This window comes from Mirounga leonina, unplaced genomic scaffold (assembly GCF_011800145.1).
Source record: "Mirounga leonina isolate KUSES-001 unplaced genomic scaffold, KU_Mleo_1.0 Mir_175, whole genome shotgun sequence".
In the NCBI taxonomy this organism is placed as follows: Eukaryota; Metazoa; Chordata; class Mammalia; order Carnivora; family Phocidae; genus Mirounga; species Mirounga leonina.
In genome coordinates, this window is record NW_023270453.1 from 17,180,495 (window position 1) to 17,199,845 (window position 19,351).

General features: G+C 43.0%; 1 long non-coding RNA gene across 2 annotated transcripts in view; it reads left to right on the forward strand.

Moving 5' to 3' along the window:
- Window positions 1–9,202: 9,202 nt before the first annotated feature.
- LOC118021627 overlaps window positions 9,203–19,351 on the forward strand; it is a 26,937-nt gene continuing 16,788 nt past the window's right edge. Inside the window, exon 1 of one of the 2 annotated variants that reach the window (XR_004682242.1) lies at window positions 9,203–9,277. This is a non-coding gene — a long non-coding RNA (uncharacterized LOC118021627). Of the gene's footprint in view, window positions 9,309–19,351 lie in introns of both variants that reach the window. The other variant, XR_004682243.1, reaches the window with a different exon arrangement.

The following is a 19,351-nucleotide window of genomic DNA, read 5'->3' on the forward strand; positions in this document are numbered from 1 at the left end:
GGCTGAGAAGTCTTGTGAAGGATGAGGAGGGTGAAGCAGGCTGACAGGGCAGCCCAGTGGTTCCCTGTGCAATCCTCACCTTCCCCTCCTTACTCTCCCATTTTCTCCCACCCCTACCTGTCTCCCGTGGAGCTCCCGTTAGGGATTAACATCAAGCAGCAGCTTATAGGACAGCCGGCCCGCAGAAGTCATGTGATGTGATGGTGTCCAGGCAGGAGGACAGGCCAAACTCAGTTTAAGAGCTTAAGAGGATCCACTCTGGGCACAATGGAGAAAATGCATTTGGCAGAAACTCAGGTCTATAAAATAAGAGCATGGTCATTTCATAGTTGCCTATGTGTAAGACACTTAGTAAGACCCTGGAAGCCCAATTACTTATGTTCCATTTTGAAAGGGGAATCATAATACAGAGGATGACATGCCTCCATCTTAATTTGGTCTCCAGGATGCTTCCTTGATTTTTAAGAGAGCTACTCACCAGGCAGTGTGGGGGAGAAGCTCTGTGGGTAGGTCCTGTGAATACCCAGACCCTGACAGGTGGCAGAGTCTCTGTGTTGAGAACTGCAATCCCATCCTACTGGCCCAAACCAGACACATCTCTCAGTGTCTACCAGGATTTGCACCAAACATGTACAAGTTCCCTCCAGATGACCCCTGGAAACACTGAGATCACTTTGGAGGTGCTTCCGTAGCTTACCTTAGATTTTCTCCTTAGCTCTGGGTCTCAGCTGGTGCAACACGAAGGTGGGGCCCCCATCTGCTTTGTTCAGCACTCTGATTCCAGGTTCTGCACACTGTCTGGCATAGAGTGTGTGCTTAAAGAACACTTGTTGAATGGATAAATCCATGACTGCATGAACTGGAAACAACCTACCCAATATTAAAGGGTAGATATCTGTCACAGGCAGCTAATGCACTTCCCCAAAAATGTTGTAGAAGAGGGAAATTTTCTTTTTCCTCTACCCATCTTGGGTTCTTTGGTTGAGGCTTTGCCAAGGAGACTGACAAAGGACAGATTAACAAGAGAAAATTAACACAAGGTTGTTAATGTGTGCATTGTGCTTATACATGAGATAACTCAGTGATAAGTAACCCCAAAGAGGAGTTAGATCTTGGGCTTATAGAGCATCTTAACAACAACAACAAAAAAAACCCCAATAAATTTGTAAAGCAGTGACAAGATGAAGGAAAAGAATTTGACTTTCTAGGGCAGCACATTATAGAAAGGTAAATATATCAAGAACTAATGAGAAATAAAGGCTAGTTTAGTAAGTCTGTTATATAGATTCCTCTGGTGCTGTCTCTGGGCTGATGAGGATCTAGAGTTATCTCTGTGATCAAGTTTTGTCCTTCCTGGTAGAGAAGGGAGAGGGAGAACACCTTTACAAAGTTATGTCCTACTTTTAGGCAAATGATGGAAGGCAGAGAGCTTTTCTTCTATCTGCTTCCTCTCAGTTATCTTCAGCTCAAAATAATCCATATGGCATAGTGGCATATTCTTGGGTGGTATATTCTACTACCCTTCAATGTCTACATCTTAATCTAACCAGATCTGTGAATATGTTGGGTTATGTAGTGAAAGGTAACTAAGCCTGTAGGTGGAATTAAGGTTGCTAGTTAGCTGACCTTGGGATGGGAAGGTTGTCCTGGGTTATACTGGTGGGGGGTTCCATGTAATCAGTCACAAAGGTCTTTCCAAGTCACACAGGGAGAGATTTGAAAATGCTGCACTGTTGGCTTTGAAGATAGAGGAAGGAGCCATGAGCTAAGGAATGCGAGGAGGGCTCTGGAAGCTGGGAAAGGCCAGGAAATGGATTCTCTCCTGAAGCCTTCAGAGGGAATGCAGTCCTGCCCGCCCTTGAACTTACCTCAGGGAGACCCATTTTGGATTTCTCGCCTCTAGAACTGTAAGATAAATTTTGTTGTTTAAAACCACTACGTTTGTTTCAATAGCAATAGGAAACTCATCGGGTGTTCTTGTGTGCAGAGCTCACCTCTTGAAAAGTTGTGTATTTAAAACATCTTTTTTTGTAACTTCCATATTCCTTCTCATTATTCCTTTTGCTCTAGTTAAGGCATTTTATTCTCCCCTGGTAATTAATTTATTCTATTCAAGAATTAACTTATAAAATCTGAAGAGGAGGGCGCCTGCATAGCTCAGCTGGTTAAGCGACTGCCTTCGGCTCAGGTCATGATCCTGGAGTCCCTGGATCGAGTCCCGCATCGGGCTCCCTGCTTGGCGGGGAGCCTGCTTCTCCCTCTGACCCTCCCCCCTCTCATGTGCTCTCTCTCTCTCATTCTCTCTGTCTCAAATAAATAAATAAAATCTTTAAAAAAAAAAAAATCTGAAGAGGAAATTATTTCATTTTAATATAAAGCTCTGGCAGTTCAAAACCTTCTGTGCTTAAGTAAATTCAATATCTTCTGACTCTCAGACCAGTGCTGTCACCCCAACATGTGTCTACACAGCCTACGTGTGACGTGGTTGGTAGGGCATCTGAGCCACAGGAGTATTTGACCAAATCGAATTATGCAGTCAGTTTGGCTTTGATAATTCAATTTAGCCAAATAAAGTTTCAAATAGCTTGGTATTGGCATTAAAGGACATTTTATTTCAGATGAAAAAGATCATCCTTAGAAGTTAGAAGCATGATCCTTTTCATTAGCTCCTAGAGCGTAAGGTCCTTACTCAGCCAACACTCACTGGTCGGTAATTGCTGGTGTTCTTAGGACAGGCGTCACAGTGCATCCATTACAAAGTGCTTGGTCTGCGGATGAGAAAAAGGAGGCCCAGAGTGGAGAATTGACGTGCGTGAGGCCACACGGGCAGCTGGTGGCAAAGCGAGTCTCAGATCTCAAGCCAAGGAGCCAATAGGTTGCTGTCCTCTCCTCCACACCATGTGTTTCTGTCCTATATTTAGACACTTAATCCACGCCAGAAACATGGACATCTCGACGGTTTCTTTGTTTACCCAGGAATGCAGCACTGTAGAACTGTCACCTCCTGGGATCAAGGCGTAAATTCTCTGCTCTGACTCACCTACATTTCTTTGCTCTCACGTGTGTTCATTTTCACAGCACACAGAGAAATTCAGTCTTCAAATATTGAAGGACTCATGTAAAATCTCATTTCCTATAGAGATATTATATAAAGTTCACCAGGCTGAAGTAGAAAGCAATGATTTATTGAGAAAAATACGGAGAAATTGAAACGTAGTAATGCAGACCAGATTCCAAGAACTAAAGCAGAGGAGAAAAGCTTTTTACTTTTATAGCCTTTTCTCCTTGTCGTGATTTGTGCTAACGCCACGTAGGGGATAATCTGAAAACACACTTAGCTGTTAGAGCCTCAATGTTAGTGTCCCTGTCTCCCAGGCCCTCTTCGCTTTGAAATCCCACCCACATATTCTGTAAGCATGAGACCAGGAGCAGGTTCAGAGGCTGGAGGAGCCACCCAGGCAGGGCATGGTGCAAGTCAGCCTTCGCAGAGAAAGCACCTTCATTCCTGTCTGGGTTGTCTCTTCTCTGTCTGACTCTTCACAGGCATTGAAATAGGAGGATGTAAATCAAACCTCCGAGGCTGTGTCTAAGACAGAGTCAGGAGACAGCTCTCTGAGTAATGAACTGAGGGGAATTTAGTAGAACAAATCAACATACAAATGTACATTCAGAGGTTAATTTATATGTGTCTGGGTGACAGCCCCACATTTCACAGCGTTAAAATAGGGAAAGAAACATAGAGGAAGTAGTAAGAGAAGTCAAACCTTCCAGGTCCAGCCATTAACTCCAACATTAACCCCAAACAAGTGGGACTTCCTTGTCTGCGTCTCCTCCGCAGATTACTATGCCCAGTACCTGACTGACGGGTTTGGAGTCACTTCTAAATGCGTCAAATCTGATCTCTACAGTGCTTTGGAAACAGAAGGCAGCAGCTAGGGCAATGCTGGTTGCTTTTAACGAGCATCCTCACAAACACGTAGAGTGGCTCTAACGTGATCATCTATTTGTTTCTCAGAGACCATGCAGGAATGGGTCTTCCTAGCTGGCCGTGGCTCTCCTCCAGGTGGTGACTCAGAGACCAGTGTCTTTACCTCTGTGGTTCCACCCACTTCAGGCTCATCCAGCAGCTGTGCTCATGCACGTGAAGGGGGCTGTGGGGAATCCTGAGCACTGAGGATTGTGCATGGACAAGTTTTATTTTCCAAATAAAGGGCATGATGAAAGACGTGTGTGTCGCTTCTGATCATAGTTAATAGACTGTAAATTTGTCCCACAACCACAAAGAAGCCTGAAAAGTGTGGTCCAACCGTGTTTGCAGGAAGAAGAGGACATGATGAGTAGGTACGGGGTCTCTGCCACTAGAAATACTGGCCTTAGCTGGTCTGTGCAACATCCTGAGACCCTCTCCCCCCAAATCCTTTGGCTTTACCATCTATCACAACTCATGGCAAATTTGAGTGGATGTTAACAATTAAAAGAGTAATCAGAATTCACCTATTCCAAACTCTCATTTTCAATAAAAACAAAGTCTAGGAAGGTGTAATAAGTCTTTGAGGATCATACAGTTTAGCTAGTAACAAAGCCAAAACATTTATTTTTAATTTATTAAATTTATAGCTTAATGTTTTTTCCACCACAACTCATAATTCAATATTTGATTTTTATCATAAGCTCTCTCTTGGACTCATTAAAATGCGTAATCCCGAATCACTAGGAGTTTGGGGGAAAATGATAAAAGTTTAAGGGATGGGTCTATTAAAAACGTATTGATGAAAATAAGTGAGCTAATAATGCGTAACTATTATGCACACATCTTTACTTTCCGAGAGAGACGATTTTTGAGTGCAGATGGTTATGTTCTTAGCTACTCACTTTTTCAATACTTCACCAAACTTGGGGCAAAATCATTTATGAATATAAGAAAGAGGAAGATAAAGATGCAGATGATAGAGTCTTACGATTCTGAACAAGGAGTGACTTTAAGAAGTAAATGACGTTACTGACCACTTCTTGTCAGCAGGAATTGTTCAATATCAATTATACTAAAACAACATTGTCATTTTGGGGCAGACACTTTTTAGTACAGAAACAAACAAAAAAAAATTACACTCTAGTCACGAGGTTAAATCATTTATTTGGCTTAGTTCGGCTTTATAGATAACATTCTCTTAGATTACTGAGGTCCAGCCCCATTCATTTATTTATTGAAAAAATACTGAGACCCAATTAAATGTCAGAGGATATACTAAATGAAAGTTTATGTCTACAAGATTTGTGATCTTCTGCAGAAATGTAAATTTGCTGTTTATTTACTTCCTTGTTTTGTGTTAGAGGTGGAGGGCTGATGACTCCTCTCTTCACATGAATTCAGAGCCAACAAATACATATGTGTTATGGTCCTCAACAATGAGGGGCTGCAGAGTGAATGTCTGTGTCCCCCAAACCTGTATGTTGAAGCCTCAGCCCAGTTGAGTGGTATTTGGAGGCGGGGCCCGTGAGAAGTAATTAGGGTCAGATGAGGTCATGAAGGTGGGGCCCCCGTGGTGGGATTAGTGCCCTTGGAGAGGACGAGGGGACCTCAGACCTCTTTGTGTCTCTGCCACGTGAGGACACAGAGGAGCATGCTGTCTGCGCACCAGCAAGAGTGCCCTCCCTCCCCAGGAACTAGTCAGCGGCACCTTGGTCCTGGACTTCCAGCCTCCAGAGCTGAGAGAGACAGAGGTCTGTCGTTTAAGCTACCTGGCCCCCCGCCCCCATCTGTGGTGCTCTCCTGTCACAGCCTGGGCTGACAGGAGCCCTTTATAGAATTATAGTGGACATTTGACAGAACAAGTGGCATTTCCTGCGAGACACAAGGGAGACACAGGACATGTCTGGCTGCTGGAGCATTTGTGGTCTACTTGATAAAAAGTAAGACTCGCCATCGAAACAAAGGCAAAACCAGGACATGGTAGTGTTTACGACAGAATGGAAAGGTGACCAAGACCATATTTCTTTTTGTTTTTTTGTTTTTTTGTGTGTGTTTTTTTTTTAAAGATTTTATTTATTTTTTTGGCAGAGAGAGACACAGCGAGAGAGGGAACACAAGCAGGGGGAGTGGGAGAGGGAGAAGCAGGCTTCCTGCTGAGCAGGGAGCCTGATGCAGGGCTCGATCCCAGGACCCTGGGACCATGACCTGAGCCGAAGGCAGATGCTCAACCGACTGAGCCACCCAGGCGCCCCTTTTTTGTGTTTTTTTTGTAATGTATCTTGATCTCATGAAATGTGAGTTGTGAAACAGGGTCCTGTAATTCCACTCTGGTAGATGAAAAGATGTTAGAAGTTGTGATGACTGGGAGCTTTAAAGCCTGTATGGCAGGTTTTAGTTAGTTTTCCCCTCCTTCCTTCTCTAGAAAAATACCTAGGGAAGGGGGAAGGGGCCTCCTGAGAAGCCAGGGTTTTTTGGTCCATTTGTACATAGTGTTTCTGGAGCACGTGAGCTCCGTCAGGCACGGTGATGGACCCTAGGGACACAGAGGTGGGAAAAGAGCACGTCAGCCCTTGTGTTATGTGAAGTCTGGAGCTCCATGATTCATAGACTGGGCCATGTTAACCTGATAGAATGTCCCAGCCACAGAAATGTGTTCTTACACTTGGTGACTATGTGATGGGAGGAAAGAAAACAAGGTGCCCAGAGGTTCTGAATCATTGGGTTGGAATACAGTTACTGTGTCTCCTGCTATTCCTGACCCTCCACTTATAAGTACATTTAAGGATTTTCTTTCAAATATTTTCATTCATGTACAAAAACAACATTCCACACTGATTGCTGTATTTTATATATAGTGTGGAGATAAAATTGTGGAGCCGGGGCCATATATATATATGTGTATATATAGATATATATATGTGTATGTGTGTGTATATATATATATATATATATATATATATATATATTATTCCCCCCTGTAATCATGAACTGAGCAACAATAACTGGGAAAACATGCAAATATCAAGCCCCGCACACTGTGCTGATACTAGGAAAATACCCTGCATATCCAAGTGCCTTGAAGAAATAGATAATTTAGTGGGAATTTGGAAGGGTATAATGACTAAATTAAGTATATAGGCATTTGCACATCACACCTATGAAAGACAAGGGATAACTATCTTTAAAGTATTTTTTTTTTCTTATCCTACTTGCATCTAAATGGAAGCATTTGACTATAACTTAAACAACAAAATCATCTCTGGACTGTTCATTTTAATAATTAGTAGTTCTTAAATGTGGCCATTTTGGATAAAATTGCTTCTCCAGGTTAGCCAAATATTTTTGAGTCTGGAAAGATGACTGGGGATTGCACCAAAACAAGATTTTGTATGAATTACCTAATTTGGGCCAGGCCAAACACTCTGTCAAAAAGACTGCTATTTGTGCTTTCCACCCACAATGAAACACAGAGAAAACCACTGTCAAAGTTTGAACGTAAGAATCTTTTTTTTTTTTAGAGATTTTATTTATTTATTTGACAGAGACACAGTGAGAGAGGGAACACAAGCAGGGGGAGTGGGAGAGGGAGAAGCAGGCTCCCCGCGGAGCAGAGACCCCCCGATGTGGGACTCATCCCAGGACCCCAGGATCATGACCTGAGCCGAAGGCAGCTGCTTAACGACTGAGCCACCCAGGCTCCCCTGAAAGTAAAAATCTTACGTGGTGTGTTTGTTCTTTCTTTTCCAGCAAAGGACTGTGCTATGGTGGTTTGAATTCAGGGTGAAACTGGGGATCTGCTTTTCTCTCTTGGCTGAGCTGGATCGGTGACCCATTGCTTATTTAAAAGGAAACATCAGCTTTGCAGTTCGCTCTCTACAGTGGCTGTTGGCGCCGCAGTGGGAAGGCCCCGGCTGTGGGAACAGTGCTGGTGGGGAGGAGGGAGAGGTGGCGGCCGGGCGGGCGCTGGGCGACCACGGCGCCGCTCCGAGGAGAAGCACCGTGTGCGCTCCTGAATGTGGGTTCCACGCAGGCCACGCCGGGGAGAGCATCCGCCCGCACGGACTGGCGCGCCCGGTGGAGGAGCGGTTAGAGCTTGTTCGGACCGGCAAAGCATCGTGGAAGACTAATCTAAATGCCAGGCCGGAGCAAAAACCAAGAGGAGAGCAGCAATAGTGCAAGAAACGGGAAAATGGCAGGCCAACGGGAAAGAATTTGCGTTTTGGACATTGGTTTGTTTGTTTTGTTTGGCTTTTGATCATTACCGGAGAATGTGAAATTCTTGCCACCGTTAGTTAAACTACACCGTCCTGAGTCCTTGCTCTCTCGGCATTTGATGGGGCAGGATTTCCTTTTTCTGCTACTGAAACAAAGATTCCTTTTCTCAGCTTTGAAAACTCTGCAGACCACTCACTCACTCACCCCTGCCCCATGGGTGGACCGATGTAGCTGGAACGGGTGTTTGGTAACTAAAACACACACACACACACACACACCCCTACACACAAACACACACATACACACCCAAATACACATACAGATACACACAAATACACATGTGCACGTGCAAATGCATACATATACACATGGGCACACACAAACTCACACACATACACACCAATACCCACACAGGCACAAGCAAAACATACATATGTACAAAACACACACAATCGTACTCACAACAAACATGCACATACCCACACATACCAACATGTGCACACATGCACACACACATGTGGGAGACTTCCAACCTTCCAGAAAAGGGTCCAGGCCATCACACCTTCTCCGGCATCCCTGCTGTGTCATTGTGTTCTTGTCCAGTGGTCTGACATGCAAGGGGCAAGTGTATGAGCACCTTCTGGACTCAATCTTGTCCAAAAAGCATTTTCGCTTATTAGACTCTGCTCTAAGTCCAGTGCTGATATTAATGTGATCCTTAAAATGCCCTGGAGTGACTTTGTCAGATATCGCCGGGTATACCAGATGAGCTTGGAGGGAGCAGGTGTGATCCTATAAAGATACAGGTAAGGATGCTATTGTTTTCTTTGGCATCACATCAAATTCCCTGTTGTAGCAACAGCCTTCTTCTGTTTTCCCCTCCTGCCTCCCTGGAAGGTGACTCAGTCCGCACACCAAGAAACCGTGGCACAATTACAGTATTCAGAATGACTTGTGGGTAATGGCTCAGCGTTCCTCTCCAATTGGATGCTGCCTTGTTATGCTGAATGCCAGTCAACGGATTCCTAAAAATATCCCCTGACAGAAGTCATCCTCTTCCAAGGGCCCTGGAGAATGTTTTCCACAGAAAGGGTAAGGCGCAGAGTGGGGCCGTGCTTCTGGGGTGAGTCACGTGAGGAACGTTCGTCAGTGGTATGTTATGTTATATCTTCCATGCTCCCTGGCGCTGAGCTCGGGTCGCCGGAAGGATTTGGTGAAATGCAGGCCTCTGCGGCAGGTTCAACTACGCCTCCCACGCCAGTTCCCGAAAACGCATGAACCTGTGCCCAAGGAAAGGTGCTTCAGGGTGTGTGGGTCACTCGCGCTTTGCTTTCTCCCCAATGAGAGGGAGCAGGAAAACCCCAAGTCAGAAATACGCACTGTGCCTGCGGGCTGTAAGCAGGAAACCTGTCCTTCTTAAAGCTGCCCCTCTGGCAATGACAGTTAAGTATGGGCTTGCCCGGGGGGAGGGGTGGGGGATATTCAGGTCCCCCGTGCTAGCCCTGCATTGAGGGAGTGGAGAAGGTGCCAGGGGGCTGCATGTGCTGCTTCTCCTGTTATATATAGACCCCGCAGCGGGGCTGACGCTCGTGGGGCGTTAAGACCCTGCCATCTCCAGCAGTCATTACACCTTCTTACAGAATCTAGGATTGCAGACGTGTGAGCGTGTAGTTTTGGGGGAAGAGAACTTTTCTAGTACTCCTGAAATTTTACAACTTAAAAGACCATAAAGATCACTGTACTCACAAGAATAACACAGTGCTTCAGATCCTTCTTCAAAGTAGATAGGATGTAAATACAAAGAAAACAGGAGCACCTGGGTGGCTCAGATGGTTGAGCGTCTCCCTTCGGCTCAGGTCATGATCCCAGGGTCCTGGGATCGAGTCCCACATCAGGCTCCCTGCTCCACGGGGAGCCTGCTTCTCCCTCTGCTTGCCACTCCACCTGCTTGTGCTCACTCTCTGTGTGTCAAATAAATAAATAAAATCTTTAAAAAAAAAAAAAGAAAAGTAAATGTCCATTCTGATGATCAATTTGCACAATAAATCATGAATTCTTTCTTTGGAGATGATATGAAGAGCGACATGGGCTGACTGACCCTTCGGTGGAAGGGTTTGACCTCTCTCGATTCTCAGAGAGAAAGTCTTTAGAATCTTGGTTTTCTGATTTAAAATAGTTAACATTCCATTTCCAAATGAGAGTTTACCAACTATATCATGATTGAAAAAAATCAACTTTCAATCAGACTTGAAAGTCATAGATAGGTTTAGAAATCGGACTAACATCTCTTAGGCTAACAAGGGGTTGGAAGGTTATCTAGAGACGGCTTAATAATCTATAGCTTCGGGGCGCCTGGGTGGCTCAGTTGGTTAAGTGACTGCTTTTGGCTCAGGTCATGATCCTAGAGTCCCAGGATCAAGTCCTGCATCCGGCTCCCTGCTCAGCGGGGAGCCTGCTTCTCCCTCTCCCTCTACCCCTCTCATGTTCTCTCTCGCTCTCTCATTCTCCCTCTCTCAAATAAGTAACAATCTTTAGAAAGAAGAATCTATAGTTTTGAAACTTTCAGGTTAAAAACATGTCCTTCACTAAGTAATCTCAAGGTTTAGGGGTCAAAATAATTTTTAAATAGGAACCAAATGATTTTTTTATTGAATTAGAATTCACATAACATAAATTGACCATTTTAATCTCTTAAACATGTATAATACAGTCTCATTTAGTGCATTCCCAATGTTGTATAGCGACTACCTCCATCTAGTTTCAGAGAGTTCACCAACCCAAAAGGAAACCCCAAACCAGAGGGCCACTCCCCATTTCCCCTTGCCCCCAGCCCCTGGCACCAACTGATTTTTTTTTTGTTTCTATGGATTTGCCTATTCTGCATATTTCATATAAATGGAATGAATATGTGTCTTTTTGTGTCTTGGCATCTTTCACTCAGCATGACATTTTTGAGGCTCATCCGTATTGTAGCAAGAATCAGGTCTTTATTCCTTTTCATGCCCGAATAATATTCCTTTGTATGATTGTACCACATTTTGTTTATCTATCCATCAATGGACGTTTGGGTTGCTCCTACCTTTTGGCTATTATGAATAATGCTGCTATAAGTATTCATGTGCAAGTTTTTGTTTGAACACCTGTTTTCAGTTCTTCTTGCTGTGTACCTAGGAGTAGAATTGTTGGATCATATAGTAATTACATGTAGCCAACCTGTTTCCATAGCATTGTATCATTTTACATTCCCACCAAACATGTGAGCATCTTAATTTCTCCATATTTTCACCAAAGCTTATTGTTTTTTGTTTTTTTAAATAGATTATGGCTATCCTAGAGAGTATGAGGTGGTATCTCACTGTGGCAACATGTTATCAAAGTACAATCTGAAGCAACATTGAAATTATTGCACATTTCAGCAAGGGAGGGCAGAGAGGGCAGAGAGACCTATCGTATTTATTTATTTATTTATTTTAAATTTTATTATGTTATGTTAATCACCATACATTGCATCATTAGTTTTTGATGTAGTGTTCCATGATTCACTGTTTGCATATAACACCCAGTGCTCCATTCACTACCTGCCCTCTTTAATACCCAACACCGGGCTAACCCATCCCCCCACCCCCCTCTCCTTTTGGGGGGTAACTCTTCATAAGAAGAGTTAGGTCTGTTTAACACACTGGGTAGACTCTTGGCTGTCCTCAGAGGGAGATGGCATTGTGTGGAGGAAGAATCTATGGCCGTGGCTGTGGTTTGATTAAATACACCATCTCCCATGGGGCACCTGGGTGGCTCAGTCAATTAAGCATCTGCCTTCAGCCCAGAGTCTTGGGATGGAGCTCCCTGATCAGCTGGGAGCCTGCTTCTTCCTCTCCTTCTGCCCTCCACCCCCACTCATGCTCTCGCTCTTTCTCACTCTCAAATAAATAAATAAATAAAATCTTTAAAAAAAAAATATACCATCTCCCACCACCCTTTCAATGGCAGATTTCTTGGAAGGAGTAGTTGTATATATTCTTAGCCTTCACATCCCTATCGCCTACCCATTTCTCAGCTAATCCCAATCTCCTGCATTTTCTATGCCAAAAGGCCATTTTTTAATAAGATCTTCAGTACGATCTTGGTTTCTGTCTTAGTGCTTTGGCTGCTGTAACAAAATACCACAGACTGGGGGGCTCATAAACAGCAACCCCACAGCTCTGGAAGCTGGAAGTCCAAGATCAAGGCACCAGCAGATCCTGTGTCTGGTGAGAACCCTCTTCCTGATTCATAGACAGCATCTTTTCCCTGAGTCTTTACCTGACGGAAGGGGCGAGGGGGCTCCCTGGGGTCTCTTATAAGGGCACTGATCCTATCCTGGGGGCTCCACCCTCATGACCTCATCACCTCCCAAAGGCCCCTCCTCCTAACATTGTCAGCTTGGGAGATAGAATTTAACACAGGAATTTGGAGGTGGGGGTGGTGGGGGAGGGACACAAGTATGCAGTCCATAGCAGATCCCAAATCTGTTTTCCTATTGAATCCTCCTGCTTCTTGGTCTTCCGCTTGGGATGGTGCTGTTGACCACACCCTTCTTCTTAGAGCACACTATTCTGTGGGCACTCATGGCATGCACACTCCTGATTCTGGCTGGTTTCTCCTTCTGATTCTTATGTAGCCACTTATCAGTTATTTCTGTTACCAAGTTCTGTTCCTTTTTCCCCATCTCTACATTCAAGAATGGTTGTTTCCCCTTAAACCATCTTTTTTTTTTTAAAGATTTTATTTATTTATTTGAGAGAGAGATGAGAGAGAGAGAGCATGAGAGGGGGGAGGGTCAGAGGGAGAAGCAGACTCCCTGCTGAGCAGGGAGCCCGATGAGGGACTCGATCCAGGGACTCCAGGATCATGACCTGAGCCGAAGGCAGTCGCTTAACCAACTGAGCCACCCAGGCGCCCTCCCCTTAAACCATCTTGAACATTTTCTTTGCTGATTGCTTTTGTGATGTGTGTATGTGATTGATAAGTCATCTTTCTCCCAATATTGAGAACCCAGTGTCATCCTCTATTCCTCTGTTTCCATTCCCCAAATTCTGGGAAGTGGGGGGCAATTGAGTGATCGGAGTAAGAGAGCAAAGACTTATTGAAAGAGGAGGTTTTAGGAAATTAAATTTATATTTCATTAGGCTCAGTGTTACCAGGAGTCAGGGCTTCTGTGCAGTGTCCTTGAGTCCTGCGCAGATGTACAGGACTCTGTTTTATAGAATGAGAAATGAGAAATGAGAAATGATTCATTAGTAGAGATTTATTTGCCACTTATGTCTGAGTGACAGAGAAATGTCAAGTCCCCATCACTAGATCCTCAGTTCCAGGTATGTTCTGCGAAATGAGCTGTCTCCTCAAACTCTCCCAGCAGACTCAGTTTCCCCTTATAGAAAACGAGAGAGAGTGGCTTAGAAGATAAGATCTCCAAGATAAGATTTAAAACGTGCTTTGGGCAGGTTCTCGCATGCGAACAAAAGAAAGGGAGTCCTATTAATATTAGCAGAAAGGAATTTGTTAGAAAGCTATCTGGTGGTTTACAGAAATTACAGGACATCTGGAGAATGAACCTGGGGAAAATGTGAAGACCCAGAGGAAACCAGGTGTTGGGGAACACAGGCCGCTGAGTGCTGATCCATCAGATCCCAGCATGGCACTGGACACCCTTTCCCCATCTGCGAGCCTCACGCTGCAGCCATCTCCAGAATATGCCTCAGCTGTCTCCAGGTTTTGTGTCACTTCTTAAAAAAAAAAATAAATAAATCCTACTTTCAAACATGAGCTTGGCACACATAGACCCTATTCTCATGTCCTGGTAACTCAGGGGAAGCGGGGGACAAGAAATCCAGAGTGGGTTGTGGGGCCCTGAAGCCACAAAGACTCGTCAAGGGAGACACCCCCTAAATGTTAGTGGTTTTTGTGGCGCTGGGAGGGAGATAAACATCTACCACATTACAAGTCCCATACTATTGGTAAAAGAGAGATTCTTACTTTTATTGCTGCAGACGGTGTTGAATATCTGTCGCTGGGCTGTTAAATGGGCCGAAGGCAGGCGTGAAGTCAGGAAAATAAAAAGGGGGAGGAGGGACATAACAAGAGGAAAAAGAGAGAAAAATACTGTCACATTTTATTTGGGACTGAGCCACATTTTGTGGAGTCTAAAACTTATACAAGTCCTAGAAACTTTTTTTTTTTTTAAATAAAAACAGCAAAGTTATGAATACAAATAAATTGGTTCAAAAGTAAATATTTATTTAGAATGAGAAGAGAGATCCTAAGAAGTTCTTGTGGCTTTGCACATGCAGGGACACTTGCTGAGGTGTCTCTCAGCACTCACCAGATGTGGGATGAAAAGGCTCCTTATTTTTTCAAAATTTAATTTAATTTAATTTAAATTCAGTTAGTTAACATATAATGTATTATGGTTTCAGAGGTAGAGGCAGTGATTCATCAGTCTTATATAACACCCAGTGCTCATTACATCACGTGCCCTCCTTAATGCCCATCACCCAGTTACCCCATCCCCCACCCACCTCCCCTCCAGCAACCCTCGGTTTGTTTCCTATGATTAAGAATCTCTTATGGTTTGCCTCCCTCTCTGATTTCATCTTGTTTTATTTTTTTCTCTCTTCCCCTATGGTCTTTTGTTTTGTTTCTTAAATTCCATGTATCAGTGAGATCATATGATAATTCTTCCTCTGATCGACTTATTTCACTTAGCATAATACCCTCTAGTTCCATCCACATTTTGCAAGTGGCAAGATTGCTTTTTTTTTTTGATGTTTGAGTAGTATTCAATTGTGTATATACACCACATCTTATCTATCTAGTCATCTGTTCATGGACATCTGGGCTCTTCCCATAGTTTGGCTATCGTGGACATTGCTGTTATAAACATTGGGGTGCAGGTGCCCCTTTGGATCATTATATTTGTATCCTTGGGGTAAATACACAGCAGTGCAATTGCTGGGTCCTAGGGGAGTTCTATTTTTAATTTTTTGAGTAACCTCCATACTGTTTTCCAGAGTGGCTGCACCGGCTTGCATTCCCACCAACAGTGTAGGAGGGTTCCCCTTTCTCCTCATTCTTGTCAACATTTGTTGTTTCCTGACTTGTTAATTTTAGCCATTCTGACTGGTGTGAGGTGGTATTTTGTTGTGGTTTTGATTTTTATTTCCCTGATGTTGAGTGATGTTGAGCATTTTTTCATGTCTGTCGGCCAATTGTATGTCATTGGAGAAATGTCTGTTCATGTCTTCTGCCCATTTCTTGATTGGATTCTTTGTTCTTTGGGTGTTAAGTTTGATAAGTTCTTTATAGGTTTTGGATACTAACCCTTTATCTGATAAAACATTTGCAAATATCTTCTCTCATTCTGTAGGTTGTCTTTTGGTTTTGTTGGCTGTTTCCTTTGCTGTGCAAAAACTTTTTATCTTGATGAAGTCCCAATAGTTCATTTTTGCCCTTGCTTCCCTTGCCTTTGGTGATGTTTCTAGGAAGAAGTTGCTGTGGCTGAGGTCGAAGAAGTTGCTGCCTGTGTTCCCCTTTAGGATTTTGATGGACTCCTGTCTCACATTTAGGTCTTTCAACCATTTGGAGTCTATTTTTGTGTGTGGTGTAAGGAAATGGTCCAGTTTCATTCTTCTGCATGTGGCTATCCAATTTTCCCAACACCATTTGTTGAAGAGACTGTCTTTTTTCCATTGGATATTCTTTCCTGCTTCGTCGAAGATTAGTTGAGCATAGTGTTGATGGTCCATTTCTGGGGTCTCTATACTATTCCATTGATCTAAGTGTCTGTTTTCTTTTTTTAAAATTTTTATTTATTTATTTATTTGTGAGAGAGAGAATGAGAGACAGAAAGCATGAGAGGGAGGAGGGTCAGAGGGAGAAGCAGACTCCCTGCTGAGCAGGGAGCCTGATGTGGGACTCGATCCCGGGACTCCAGGATCATGACCTGAGCTGAAGGCCGTCACTTACCCAACTGAGCCACCCAGGCGCCCCCTAAGTGTCTGTTTTTGTGCCATTACCATATTGTCTTGATGATGACAGCTTTGTAATATAGCTTGAAGTCCAAAATTGTGATGCCTCCAGCTTTGGTTTTCTTTTTCAACTTTCTTTTGGCTATTTGCATCTTTTCTAGTTCCATACAAATTTTAGGATTATTGGTTCCAGCTCTGTGAAAAAAAACTTATGGCATTTTGATAGGGATTGCATTGAATGTGTAGATTGCTCTGGGAAGCATAGACACTTTAACAATATTTGTTCTTCTAATCCATGAGCATGGAACATTTTTCCATTTCTTTGTATCTTCCTCAGTTTGTTTCATGAGTGTTCTATAGTTTTCAGTGTATAGGTCCTTTACCTCTTTGGTTGGGTTTATTCCTAGGTACCTTATGGCTTTGGGTGTAACTGTAAATGAGATAGATTCCTTAATTTTTCTTTCTTCTGTCTCATTGCTAGTGTATAGAAATGCAACTGATTTCTTTACATTGATTTTGTATTCTGAAAAGCCCCTTATTTTTAACCTACTTTCCCTTCACCAACAATACTCTATGAATCCCAACACCTTTTCTCATGGGGGTGCATGAAGCTCCCAAATCTGCTCAGAGAATCTGCCTCATGGCTCTCTGCCTCCGTTGGAGGGATAAGACCTGTTACGTGTTCATCCAGGCTTCCATTCAAAACACTGTGGTTGAGGACGAGTCATATGTTAGCACTGCACTGGGGGCTCGGGGCCCAAGAGTGAACAAGGCAGAAATGGCCACTGTTCCTGTGGTAATTCACACACTAATCAAGAGAAACAGACTTTGGAAAACAAGGTGAAATGGTTTTGAGATCCTAATCACTCCTCCAGCCCATGAAAAGACAAAGGCATCTCCTTGTTCCATGGACTTTTCTAGAATAGGGTGTTCTGTTGTATGTAAGCCATAGAAACTTCAAACTTATAAATATGATTTCTTATATAACACTGATTCTATAGTGTACATAAATCCAGATTTATAAACTAGCATCTAAGATATATGGCATTCTCTCTGTGCAGTACCCAAAGAGGGGGAGTGGAAGGGTGGCCCACATGGGTGAGGGACAGTAGTGTGACCCAGTGTCAAAGGTCATAGCACAGTCACAGACAGAATGATGTTCTAGGGGGACAGCTGGGAATCCCTGATGTCACAAAATCCTAGATACACTGAAACCTCCCAGAGCACACTGTGAAAGTCTATAAAGTCAACACTACTTTACAACAACTCAACAAAAAAGCTCTCTTCTGTTAATATCAGAGTTAGGATAAATGGCTGGAGAAACAATGCTCAGAATAAACCTCTCTATTTCTCTTAACAACCAAATCTTAACAATGGTTACCAGATACTGGGTCTACAAAGGATGTTATATGTACATATACAAACTCACATACACATACTAAGTACCCAACCCAAATGAGTTTTGCACATAGATTATGAAGCTAGTATCTTCACAATCATTTCATTTCTGAAAAGAGCATGTCAGCCCTTCTCAAATGTCCTTGAAGCAAAAATATAATTCTAGGAACACATAATTATCGTTTCTGAAACAGCCCACTGAAAAGGATTTTGTTGACAATATTGCCAACAATGGGAAGCATTTATGCCAGTCTGGGAATGCAAGGAAGGTTAAGGGGCAGAATCCTCAAAGCCTTTAAGGAAATAGCCTGAGTTTGTGTTTTAGACTGTGGCAAATTGTAAGCGTTTTGATGATTTTTCCATTCTCTGAATCTTTATTTCTACTAGACCCACCAGGATTTGGCTCCATTTGACTGGAGCCCGTCATCTGGCCCATACTGAAATATGTGTCCCTTCACATGTTTGCTGTGTCATCATTTTATCAACATGTGTCAAGACACTTTGTCTTCATGCTCCCCCCTGCTGGTCCATAGACCACCCTAACGATGCAACTGATTTCTTTACATTGATTTTGTATTCTTGACACCACTGCTCACCAGGGCTCCACTCTAAGATGTGGCAGCTTTCACTGTACCATAAACAGAATGGAAACACAACTCAAGTATTTGTGGACACAGTTGGGGACACATGGAGCTTCTGAACCTCACAAGGCAACCTTCTTCTTATAACATACTACTAGGAAACATGATATTCCTTATTGACCTCAGAGGTCTTAGAATGAGAAGAAAGGGAACCCTTTCTGTTCACTGGCCAGCTACACAAACAACGCAAGGAGGCGAGTTATATACACAGAATTCAGACACCCTGCGGCCACCATCATGCATGCGTGCCATACTGTCAGCAGACCTCAAAACACAACCCCATTGAGCTTGTAAACATCGGATGAATTAAAAGCAATTTTCTCACTTTATTTAAAAAGTCACCCTGTCACAAAATATATTGCTCTGTGGATATGCTAATTAATGCCTCATCTCTGGTTTGGTTAGAGAATGAGCTAGTTCACGTCTAGGAATCTTCTAGATGAATGAAGTTTCTCACTAGTATGCTAGAACGTTCTGAAAAGTTTACTTTTATTTTCCTTGTAGCCTTTTAAAAATATATATTAAAATTATCTCTGTCTTCTGTCTTAATTACATACTTTTTGCTCAGATTATTTCATAATCTCTGCCTTACCACTAACAGTGTGCAGTCAATAGACTAAGAAATCATAAAAACGCAAAATCAAGCTCAGTGAAGTTTGTTGTTTTATTAAGGCCTTTCAGATTGCATACCAAATGATAAAAGCCAAATCATGTTTATTCCAACAAAATCCGATATTCAGAAAATGGCTGTATATTTACATATAACTCTCCTTCCTCCTCATTATTCATCCCCACCCTCTGCCCTGTCTCGAACACCCAGCATACACTCAGGCCATCTGTTGAATCCAACTGATGTCTCAACCCACACCCTGCAAATCTTCCATAACTTTTTTCTTAACTTGGATTGTTCTCTTTTTTTCTGTAAAACCAAAGCCCCCTAAGAGAACATCTCATCCTTACAACTGCCCAGGTTCATCCCAGGCAGCAGAACTTCTTAGGAGGGCTAGAGTCATCATGCAAAAACCTCAGTTTTCTTTCTTTCTTTCTTTCTTTCTTTCTTTCTTTCTTTCTTTCTTTCTTTCTTTCTTTCTTTCTTTCTTTCTTTCTTTCTTTCTTTCTTTCTT